This window comes from Balaenoptera borealis (genome assembly GCF_965194805.1).
Source record: "Balaenoptera borealis genome assembly, chromosome: 2".
Classification (NCBI taxonomy): domain Eukaryota; kingdom Metazoa; phylum Chordata; class Mammalia; order Artiodactyla; family Balaenopteridae; genus Balaenoptera; species Balaenoptera borealis.
This window is the reverse complement of record NC_138867.1, coordinates 87,386,843-87,398,048: the sequence shown is the minus strand read 5'-3', so window position 1 is coordinate 87,398,048 and position 11,206 is coordinate 87,386,843.

Sequence of the window (11,206 nt, the reverse complement as noted above, 5' to 3'; positions counted from 1 at the left end):
AACACAGGCAGCAGAGAGCCCCTTCCTTCCATTATTAGAATCATAAAGTAATGTCTTAAAATGGATTATAATTTTCCAAAGGAAAGCTGTTAAAATTAAAATCATTTTCCTTAAGATTTTGAAATAATTCTGTTTTTATGTTTTTTTTTAAGTTTACCCAAATCTTTTAATACATTTATAAAAGTATTATTTTCTTTTTTTAAATTTTTTATTTTATATTGCAGTGTAGTTGATTAGCAATGTTGTGTTAGTTTCAGGTGTAAAGCAAGATGATTCAGGTATATATGTATCTATTCTTTTTCAAATTCTTTTCCCATTTAGGTTATTACAGAATATTAAGCAGAGTTTTCTGTGCTATACAGTAGGTCTTTGTTGGTTATCAATTTCAAATATAGCAGTGTGAACATGTAAATCCCAAACTCCCAATCTATCCCTCTTTTCCACCTTTCCCCCCCGGTAACTATAAGTTTGTTTTCTAAGTCTCTGAATCTGTTTCTGTTTTGTAAATATGTTTGTTTGTATCATTTTTTTTTAGATTCCACCTATAAGCAATATCATATGACATTTATCTTTCTCCGTCTGACTTACTTCACTTAGTATGATCATCTCCGGGTGTGTCCATAATAATTTTAAATGTTAATGATTCAAGTTCAGAAAAATAGGCATATATACACATTTACTTTGAAGGATCCAAAATAAAATTGCTTACTTATTTTTATAATATATTTTATAAATTGGTCCTACATATGAATTATTTAAAAATTAATTACACAAAATTCAGAGAAATAAGCAAAAATGTCTGCATAGAAATTGCAATCCTTAACATCTATGTTTATGGAAAAGACCTGTCAAACCAATGATCATAAGATACAATAAGAACTATTTTAGTCTCACATTGCCCTGTGAAAAGCTAAATGTATCCTTCATCTTAAATCATAACTTGTAGGCCTCTTGTGTTTTTTTCTCACTCTAAGGTAATATAAATGTCTATGGTCACTTTAAGAAGCAAAATTGTCCCAATTCAATAAAAATGCTTAGCATCATGTCGTAACGAGAATTTAAAACTAATTTAATGTTAAATCATCTTGTCTTCCCCAGATGAAGCTAAATATTGCCTGAAATCTCTCTTGCAAAAGCTTCTTTGATCAGAATCACTTCACTCTTAAATGACCCCAGGCTGCAAGTCCTTCTGTGGGTTCCATATCTTGTCCCACAAGTTGTACATACTTATCACATCATCAGAGGTGTGCAGCCATTTCCTAAATGAGCCTCTCCTTTTCTGTTACTCTGGTGCTTTAGCCAGTCTCTCCTCTTTTAGTTTGCTTAATGTGGTTACACCTCAGAGTACTGTGTCCACTGACTGCAGCGAACACATATCAAGTTCCCATAGAAACCCCACTCTGAGGCCAAGGGCAGCCAGCTCCCTTCCACTCTCCAAAGCAATCCACAAAACTTTCCCAACAAACCTTCCTCAAAACCCCAAAGCTCTCCAGTCTCTCAAAAATCCTATCCTTATATTTTGGCCATGTTAGTGAGTTGCTTTAAGAGGTTTATGACCACTTGCTACAATATCTTTCATTGTGGACTGTTTCATCAGTCACTTTGGAATGTAGTAGCATCTGTTGCTTCCATGACTCAACTGAAACTGGGTTGGAAGAATTCCATGTTAACTTGATATGCGCATATATACACATAGAATTACAGGAAATGTGTTTAAAATAGATTGCAGCATCTATTGAATTCTAAATGAAACATATAAAAAGGCAACATTTAAATGTTAAAAAAAAAAGAAATGTTATAGACTGACCCTGTATAGCTCCTATATTTTCAAGAACCCTTGTTTTTTAGGTTTTTTCTTTTGTGAAATTTCTTCAAATTTTACCTTCATCACTTTTCTTTCTCAGAAATAAGCTTTATTATTTTTTCAACTTTGATTTTTGAAAGTTTTCCAATATAGAAAATCTGAATGTTAGTGTGTTTGCATGTGTGTATCTTCTAGAGTCAACAATTGTTACTATTTTGCCATACTTGCTTTATCCCTCTATTTTTTTTTTTTTTCTGAATCATTAGAAAGTAAGGTGCAGATCTTTACTAGACCCAGGTTATGGAACACCCCAGAACTTCTCATCCTGTCTTTCTCAGGCCTCAGCTTTTTGCTGTGTTTCCCAATCAGAACAGCTGTAGCAAAGGATAATGCTGTTTCTGGTTGTAAAATTGTGGACACCGGCGCTACCATAGACCTAAGAGCCCCATGCACGGTACCTGTGTGGAAAAGCCCCTATGCTTGCTCCATGGCCAGACTGGACTGCAAAGACTCTGGCTTCACCAGATGCTGCCTGTTGCTCAGGTGATACAACCTGGAAATTAGGTGGAGCTCGGACTGGTGGGACTGACTTTGATAATGAGACATGGGACTGGGAGGAAAAAGCAACTGATAATTTGCTTTTGCTCCCCCTCTTTCTCTGTTCCCAGACTATTTCAAGATGCAGTAGATTTGCACAGGCTCTCTGGAGGAGACCAGTGAAGCCAAACAACCATTTGTAAGACTGTGGTCAGTTCAATAATGCAGCCCCTCCTAACAACTGTCCCTCTTGCCTTGCCTCACCTTCCCGTTTCTTTTAACCCTGCTTCTCTGAAATTGCACCCCCTGCCTCCATGAAGTGTTAGCACATATACTTTGTTCCCAGGCTTTATTTTCCAGGGAGATAAGAATTGGTACAATTGGCACCAGCAAGGGCACTTTAAAGTAGACCCCTGGGGGCGGGATTTTGGAGTTGGATTGCTTTCCAGTCTGAAAGCAATAGAAGCCCCATTGCTATTGGTGAAGGAATGGTGATAATCCCTTGTATGTGGTGACATCATGGTGGCGTAGATGTCAAAAACATGTAGTGGGAGATCCAGTGCCTGCTACACATGACTGACTGGTCTGACACAGTTATAACTACAAAGATATTACTGTGGCTTGACTGTTTCTGAAGGCAGCGAAAGTCTGGACAAGACTGACAGATGAATGGCGGCGGATGGATTGTCAACTTAAAGGCAGATGGTGAAAACCAGAGGGCTTTATGGCAGGTTTAACGGAGACTCATCTTCCTCTAGTCTTGGATCAGTTTCTGCTCTTGGTGTACTTCTTGGCCCTAACAGAGTCTAAGCAACTAAACTTGAGACATCAAGGGACTGTGGCAAGAGCAGCCAATGATGAGCTGGCTGATATCAGATCAACTGAGTCACACGTTTTGCAAGAGCAGAAGTAGCAACAATCCACTGAAAAATAGAAATGGTAGATGAGGGCTCAGGCTCAAACCTTTCCAGATGGCATGGAAAAATTACGTGAATCAGTGGTCTGCTTTCCCTTGTCACTTATCTTGCTCCCTGAACACACATTGGTCTCCTAGTACATTCTCTATGATCAACTGTAGAGGATGAAAGGACTTAGGTATGGCTTACAGATGAACAAATGTGATATGTCAGCACTAGCCAGAAATAGACTGCTGCTGTATTACAGCTCCTCTCACGGATTGTCATGAAGGGCGGCAGCAAGAGAAAAGGATTCAGGGTGCAGACTCTGAGTGGTACACTTGATTGACCATTTAATGAGGGAGAGAGGTGGCCTGAGATAGAAATAAGAACTGACTCCTCGGCTGTAATAAATAGTCGGGACACTGGTCAAAAGCCTGGGAAAACGACTCCAAGTGGTCAGGAAATGCTCTATGAGACATATATATGTGAATGGACTTGGGAATGGGGAATACCTAGACAGATATCTGTCTCACTTTACTGACCACCAGAGAGCATTTACTCAAGTAGGATCTTACAAACAGGATGGCGCATCCTATGGAGGTCAAAGATCCTCCTCCCTTGACTACCCAATGCATTCATGGACACAGAGGGAGCCTTCTCTAAGCAAGATGGAGATAAGTTGCTTCCACTACTGAATATCAAAATGTCTAGCATCAGAAGCTCATCTTGCATCCCTGTTGATTTCTCAGCAAAACCAGCTACCCAAATTGGGGCATGACAGTTACTTTGAATTCCTTCCAGTCTGGAGGGGGCAGCAGTGCATCCTTATTGAAATGAACATATACTCCAGATTTGGGCTTTCCTTCTCTGACTTTGAAACTTTAAGTGTCACCACCATTTGAGGGCTTATAGAATGACAGACACATCCATATTGTATCCTACAGTGCATTGCTTCAGATCAAAGGGCTTGTTCATGGTCAAGAAAATGTAACAATTGGCTTATAATCATGGAATTTACTGATCTTACCATTTTATTCCAAATCCCAGAAACTGCTGGCTTGAAAAAAGTGCAAAATAGCCTGTTGGTTGTAAAGCTAAGGTACTAATCTCAGGCAACACTTTGCACATTTTGGGTGCAGTCTTATAGGCTGTGATATAGGCACTTAATAAATGGGAAATGCACAGTGATATGTCCTCAAGAGCTGGAATACATTAGTTCAAGAATCCAGAGGTAGAAATAGGATTGTTCCTTTTTATCACCCCTCCCTTTACTTGTTGCTTCTCTTCCTTGAAAAGCAGTCTCTGCTGGGTTAGAAGTCCTGATACCCAGGTTGGAAAGTGTGCCAAGAGACACAGCAAGAATTACATTAATTGGAAAGTTTCATTACTAACTGACCATTTATGAATTTTTTGTCCTATTGAATTATTAGACAATGACAAGAGTACTGTTATTGCCGAGGAAAATCAACCTTGATTATCTTGAAAAGTTGGTTGTCACTGAAAATTCGATCAGGGAAGAGTATGCTTTTGAATCCAATAGATTTGCTTGGATTACAACCAGTGATAGATCTAAATGGGAAATTACAAAAACTATGGATCAACTGAGATGAGGTGATTAATGGTTTAGAATACCATTCTTTCATTGGGAAAGACACTTTGGAACAACTTAACCAGGCAAGTAACCTAGAATATCTGAAGAGCTGGCCAAGTGTGATGAAAATCTAGAACGAGAGATGCAGATAGGAAATGAAAAATATCAATTTTGACCCAGAACTAGCTGCACATGAGGGCAATCACTTGGTTTGCTAACAGCCCTTATCCAATCTCATATTCAGAGATTGCAGCTACCCCTCACCTTGAAAAATTGGACAGCATCTCTATTCTTAGAAGAGTGAGAGGATCTTGATCTCATATGATGTATGGATATGGTAAAATGGGGCATGTGGCTATCAGAGGCACCAACAGTGAGCCATGCCATGCACAAATTGTGTACCACACCAGATCTGCTTGGCTTCTCCCACCGTCTGCACACCCAGCACGGCTGCTTGTCTTGCTTCCTGGCCAGAGTGCAGTTTACAAGTTTCATCACTATTTCAGTGATATTAAAGTATTAAAGTATTATAGTTCCCAACCTATGTTTTTGACATTGCTTGTAACACAGACCAAAGAATCCCATGTATGTCGTCTACTGACTGGAGAAACCCATGACCAGGCCCTGGCTGGACTGTATACACTAAGAATTTTGCTTCACCATGGGTTCTCTGGTGGGACCAAGAGACACAACCTTATTGGTCAGGAGAGAACTTTCTGTTGGGTAGACTTTGACCAATAAGAAATAAAAGATGGGAAGAAGTAACAGACGAATATCTTGCCATCTCATGCTTAAAGGTACTGTTCAAAGAAACAGTAACTTCATACAGTCTCTGGAGATCAACCAGTTGTGGTTTGTTCTTTTGTTTTGTTGCGAAGGTATGTCTCAGATATTTAATTCACTCCCTTTTTGCCTGTCCTCTGTGCCTCACTTCCATTTCCTGTCATGTTTTCTTCCCTGGGATTACACTCCAATAAAGCTTTAGCTCATCTGTATTTGTCTCAGCCCCTGTTTTCTAGGTAACATGAACTAAAACAAGATGTCATGATTCCTCAGCATTCATCTTTAAAAATAAAGACATTCTTCTGCATAACCACTATACCATTATCACAGCCAGGAAAATTAATAACAATTCCATGATATACTTACATTATCTCCTAGAATATCTTTCGTAGCTATTCATTTCGAAACAGTATAGAACCAATATTCACACACTGCATTTGTTGTTGTCCTATTTAAATTTTTTTACTCTAAAACACTCCCCTCCCCTTTTTCATGACATTGATTTTTGAAGTGTTCAGGCTAGTATTTTTGAATACTTCCTCACAGTGTCATTTACTTTGTGCTACTCTCTTCTTTTGACTAAAGCAAGCTGAATAGGTAAGGGGCTTCCAAAATACCAGAATATGCAGATCCTTATTCTGAGATAACGGTATCCACTGCCTATTTTTCCACAAACCACTCAATAAATTTATTTAGAGATGGGCCCTTTAATTCTTGCCTCCTGTTACTAGGCTTACTTTCAGGAATTTCACAATTCTTTATAAGGTAATTATTTCTCTTTTACTCTGTCATATTTGTCACTCCTTTTATAAAGATGTTTAATCTGGAGCACTTCCTAGTCTTCTGTGGCAAATTTACTGTCTTTTTCACAGTACTAAACTCAAGCTATGTTATAGGCAGTAGCTTTTTAAATTGCATGCTCTATTTATTGGTTAATATACCTTTATCTTTCTCCTATATTGCAGAAATTCATTGAAAACTCTTTTATATTGATAGATCAACTTCTTTTCTCTCCATACCTTAGTTTCAATTAATCTATTGCCATCTAATGAGCTCTCAAAAAGGAAAGGTTAAAAATATCATTTATAAAAACGTGACCAGAAAGTTGTGTATCTCACATCTGCTTGCATCCTTTGGCACATACTTAGTCAGTGGTCACACATAGCTACAGCAGACCTTGGGAAGGGCATTCTCCAGCTGGATAACACTGTGCAAGAAAAGCCAGATTGTTCTATTGCAAGATGGAAGGATGAATCATGGAATAATTAGCGCTCTCGGTAACACAGTTCCTCCTAAATTTCAGAGAACTTCATGGCATGTTTAGGGATTCTAAAAAGAGGTTATCATCTCAGTTTTGTGGATGCTGATTGTCCTAAACTGTGATCATTTATTTGTTCTATTACATTCTTTATAATTATTTAAATCATGTCATCTTTTATTTCTTACTTCACATTGAATATTTCAAACTTTTATTGCAGAAGTGAATAGTGCTACTATGGGCTGAATTATGTTCCTCTCCCCCAGATTTCTCATGTTGAAGTCCTAATCCCCAATACTCAGAATGTGACTGTGTTTGGAGATAGGGTCCTTAAAAAGGAAATTGAGTTAAAATGAAGGCATACTCACATGGGCCATAATCCAACATGACTGGTGTCCTTATAAGAAGAGATTAGGACATAGGCACACAGATAGAAGACCATGTAAAGACACAGGGAGAAGACAGGCATGTACTGGCCAAGGAGAGAAGCTTAGAAGAAACCAACCCTGTAACACCTTGATCTCAGACTTCTAGCCTCCAGAACTGTGAGAAAAAAAATTCAGTTGTTTAAGCCAGCAGTCTGTGATACTTTGTTTTGGCAGCCCTAGCAAACTGGTACAAATGCTTTCTGCTTTCTCTTCTGAGATTGTGTCAAATATCCTATGCATTTTTCAATCAACCATAGTGTGTGTATTATCTTCCTATAACTGTGTACAGTCTTGTGGTTTAGAAATTCAGCTCAGTTCACTATGGAGAAATGAAACAGTGATTTCTCTTGCCTCTGCTAAAATGCTCAGATACTATCATAGGGACATCTAATACAAAAGATATTTTTATTCCTTCTCAGCCTGCCAGCTCTTTCATTCTGCATGCTTGTGTTTATATTCCAAAGTATTTGTTCTAATTTTCAGAACTTTGACAGTTAAATTTTGTTGTGCTTTGGTGAGGGTCCTCCTCCTGGTTCATAGCTGGCTCCTTCTCGATGTGTACTCACATGGTGGAAGGGGTTAGGGATTTCTGTGGAACCTCTTTTTTAAGGGTACTGATCTCATTCATTAGGGCTCTACCCTTGTGACCTAAGCATGTTCCAAATGCCCCACCAACTAATACCATCATGCTGGGAGTTAGGATTTCAACATATGAATTTGGGGGGGACAGAAACATTCAGACCAGAGCAATTATTATGCTTATATTTTAAATGATAGAAGCAGGGACTTATTGTAGAATTCAACAATAAATAAGCTACATATAGCATTTAAAATACAACTTTATTGCATCATAATCTTTACGTAAAATTATTAGATATTAGATATCATAATTAACATCAAATATTAGTTGAATTTAGCCTTGCTTTCCTAGAAATTTGATATGAATGGGACATGATGGAGTAGGTACTGTGTCTTTCAAACTTCTCCAAAGAGAGTGAATAATTTTTTCCCTCCAGGAAACAGAGATGTTTAAAATCATTCTACTGACCTTAGAATTACACTTACACAGGTGTGTTTAATAAATGTTTTTCTGTTGTCAATACTGATGATAGTGTTTCTCCCAGTGAAAGTCATTTTTTACAGTAAGGGCTGACCCAACATCCTTTCTCTTTATCACTTTCCACCTCCACAGCTTATTCAAAGTTACAGACACTACTTCTCAGTTTCAGGTGAAAGCAGCTCCACCAGGACACAGTACATCCTGTTAAATCACTCTTTCTCAGTCATTGCTTCTGCAGGCTTCCTGCTCCCCAAATGTTTGCAATTCCACTAAAATGACATAGAAAACCTTGTCATGTGATCAGCATGGAATCTTTACAAAAGGATCTTCAAACACCCCTCACAGGCTCCTCTTAACTAGTAAAGGGCAACATCTTCGCTGCACATCTTGCCTCAGGTGGTACTCAGATGTTGGTGAAATATCTTTTGAAAGAGAATTCTTGAGCTGTGATGAAAACCAGAGATTTTGACCCTGTTTGTGTGAGCAGGTGATTTTCTCTTTGTTATTACTTAAAGGCAGAGTGTTTGGAAGTATTTTGGTCAATAGAGCAAGTCTAGAATATCTGAGAGGAATTGCACACCTTTTTTCACAGATTAGATAAGAAATAAATACAAGCACTCATACTTTCACCCAATTCACATGATTTTATACTGGTACTTAAAACATAAAAATAATTGTCAAAATTACACAGAAAAGGATCATATTTTGTTGGTAACTTTAAAAGCTGCAAAACTTGAATTGGGAATATTGGTAGAAATAACAACCATGATTCCTGGCAGTAAGTCTAATAACTGAAATTTAAAATAGACAAGTATCTAAACAGTGACAGAAATCTTCATTGCAAAATTTGTAATAAAATTATCCTTATTAACTCATTATATTAATATAAAAGGAAACTAGAAAATAGGAAATGTTTTTACTGTGTGGTTTATAAGTGTCTATAAATTAAAGAGATTTAATTTGACTTGAAAAATGTTTTCTAAATAAACTGAAAATTCTGATTAAAATATTTTTACTAACAAGAGACAAAATGGCCTTAAAGTCAAACTGGAAAGATCAAAATATTCATCACATAAAAGTAAAAGTTAAAATTATCTTGTATCTCCAGCTCCATATGTGTAATAAAGTTGGAAGATAATTACCTAAATCAGGATGCGTGCAGATTAGCTTTATTATGGTAAAAGAAAGAAACTGGAACTCCTGGCTCTTCTATGTGATTAGATTTCAATCAGTTGTGTAGTTTATGGCAAATCACATTACTACGTTGGTCACAGGTTACTAATCTTTTAAATGACATTGTTACTAAATCTTTTAGTTAGCTTTATTTCCACTCAGTCGTGAATTTCATTTGTCCTTCACTTTGGTTTTACTTGCCCCTCTCTTGAGCTGCGTCATTCATGTATTCTGTACAGTTGAAGGAACTTAGATGATACGATTTCATGAGGGGGGATACTGCCTGAGATAAGGTAAAGAACTGGAGGATTGAAACCTCAGACATTGAGGGGCAGAAAGTAGGAGTAACTGAGCCTTGAGGAAGCTCTTATGATTTAAATCTCTTTTAGAAGGTGCCATCCTAAGTAAAAATATTTTATTGTAAAATCAAAAGCCTTTCAAAATAGCATTTTTGTGTTCCTGTGAACACCTGTTCATCATAAGTTATAAGAAACTATATGTATATGTATACACATTTTATGTCTACTTTTTTATATCTACTTAAAATAAGGCCAAGTACCATTTTGAGTCCTTTCCATGTATTAACAAGTATATTACATGTTTTTATATAAATAATACAGTTAAGAAAAGAGATAAATTAGGAGTTTGGGATTAATATATCCACATTACTATATATGCAATAGGTAAACAAAAAGGACCTACTGTATACAGCACAGGGAACTATACTCAATATCTTGTAATAACCTATAATGAAAAAGAATCTAAAAAAGAATCTCTCTCTATATTTGTATAACTGAATCACTTTGCTGTACATTTGAAACTAAGACAACATTGTAAATTAACTATACTTCAATTTAAAAAAGAGAGAAAAAGAAAGGAACTTTCCCCAACTTATTTGCCACTTTTTAAATTGCTGATATGGAAAATATTCAATGAAATTTTAAAAATTTCTATTGTGGTAAAATACAAATAACATAAAATTTACTATCTTAACTAATGTTAAGTGTACAGTTTAGCAGTGTTAAGTAAACTCACATTGTTGTGCAACGAATCCCCAGAATGCTTCATCTTGCAAAACTGAAACTCTGTATCTATTAAACAAGTCTCTATTCCCCTTTCCTCCTGGCCACTGGCAATCACCATTCTACTTTCTGTCCCTATGAACTTGACTATTCTGTGTACCTATATCTAGGTATCAAGAGTACCTATACTTAGATATCAAGTGGAATCTTACTGTATTTGTGTGTGTGTGTGTGTGTGTGTGTGTGTGTGTGTGTGTGTGATTGGCTTATTTTCACTTAGCATAGTGTCCTCAAGGTTCATCCATGTTGTAGAACATATCAGAAAGCTTATGTCAAAATATTCTTCTTCCTTTTTGAGGCTGAATAACTTTCCAGTGTATGTATATACCACATTTTATTTATCCATTAATCCACCGATGGATATTTAGGTAGCTTCTACCTTTTGGCTATTTGTAAACAATACTGCTATGAATATGGGTAGACAAATATCTCTTCAAAACCCTGCTTTCAATTCTTCTGAAGGTGGAATTTCTGGATCATATAGTAATTCTTTTTAAAATACTTTGAAGAACCACCATACTGTTTTCCATAATGGTAGCATCATTCTACACTCCTAAAAACAGTGCATAAGAGTTCTAATTTCCCCAAATC